The sequence below is a fragment of the Nicotiana attenuata genome, chromosome 2 (assembly GCF_001879085.1).
Source record: "Nicotiana attenuata strain UT chromosome 2, NIATTr2, whole genome shotgun sequence".
In the NCBI taxonomy this organism is placed as follows: Eukaryota; Viridiplantae; Streptophyta; class Magnoliopsida; order Solanales; family Solanaceae; genus Nicotiana; species Nicotiana attenuata.
Window position 1 is genome coordinate 78,242,582 of NC_031990.1, and position 1,408 is coordinate 78,243,989.

The following is a 1,408-nucleotide window of genomic DNA, read 5'->3' on the forward strand; positions in this document are numbered from 1 at the left end:
AAATTAGTGTCGTTAGTTTTCGGGTTTCGGTTAGTTCCGGGGGGGGGGGGGTTTAATAAAGTTTCATATCACAAAATATAGAATTTGTGCTCCAAATATTTTTTTGTTCCTAGTAAGGCATAACGATATAAGGTATTTTTCAAGAAAATAACATAAAATCTGAGATGAGCTATGTCATTATACTAAAATATTCAACAATAAAGATAATAAAATCGCATAAAATACTATTATTTATATCCCATAATAAAAATAAACATAATCTAAAATTACTAAGTTGCTAAAATAAGTACGACTAACAAGCACTATTTTACATGACTAAACACTGTAAAAAAAATTGTGCATTTTATCTAAATCATGGAAAAACTAAAAAAACTAGATATTCAACGCTATTGTCATTCCTAGTACAATTTAATTGAGTGTCTTGTATTAGCATTAATATTGACAAAACTTATTGTAGCACTCAAGAATTATACGTCCAAGTTTAAAATAATACGTTAAAAGATAAAATTATAAAAATATTTATAAACTAAACAACAATAAATATTTTTATGTATTAAGTATATTTAAAACTTCTTATGCATATAATGTCGGGTTGGTTTGGTTCGATTTGATTTTTTTTAGTTAAAACCAAACCAAACCAATTATGGTCAGCTTTTTTTCCCAGCGCCAAACCAAATCAAACCAAACCATAGTTTGATTTTTTTTCTCGGTTTGATTCGGATTATCGATTTGATGCGGTTTGTCGGTTTTCTTTGTACACCCCTACCATGTACTATGAGAAAAAGATATAAATATACTCTTCATTATACTTTGGGTCCAAATATAATCCTACCGTAATATATTGGTTCATATATACCTGCTTTCCATTAAGTTTGTCCAAGGTGGACATCCAATCCTACATGGCGCTGATATTTGATGATGAGGTGGCAAGCCATGTGGTATCCACCTCTTCAAATGTCAGTGCCATGTGAGATTGGATGTCCACTTTGGACAAACTTAATGGAAAAGGGGTATATTTGGACTCGAAGTATAACGACATGGGAATATTTTGCACTCGAAGTATAACGAGAGATACATTTAAATATTTTCTGATAGTACAGGAATATATTTAGCCTAAGGCTGGCAAACGGGCCGGGACCGGGACTAAACGGGCCTCGTGGGCCGCTCCTAAGTGGGCCGGTCCTATGTGGGCCCGGGCTTCGTGGGTCGGGCTTATACGGTCCCGAGCTTCGTGGGCTTTGGAGGTAACCGGACCAGGACCGGGACCACAAACTAATGGTCCCGAGCTAAGTAGGCCGATCTCGGGCCCATGTGGGCCTAAGTGGGCCTGGCTTATTTTTTTTAAAATTTTATTATCTAAGGCAATTTCTTGTAAATTATATAGCTTATATATATATATATATATATA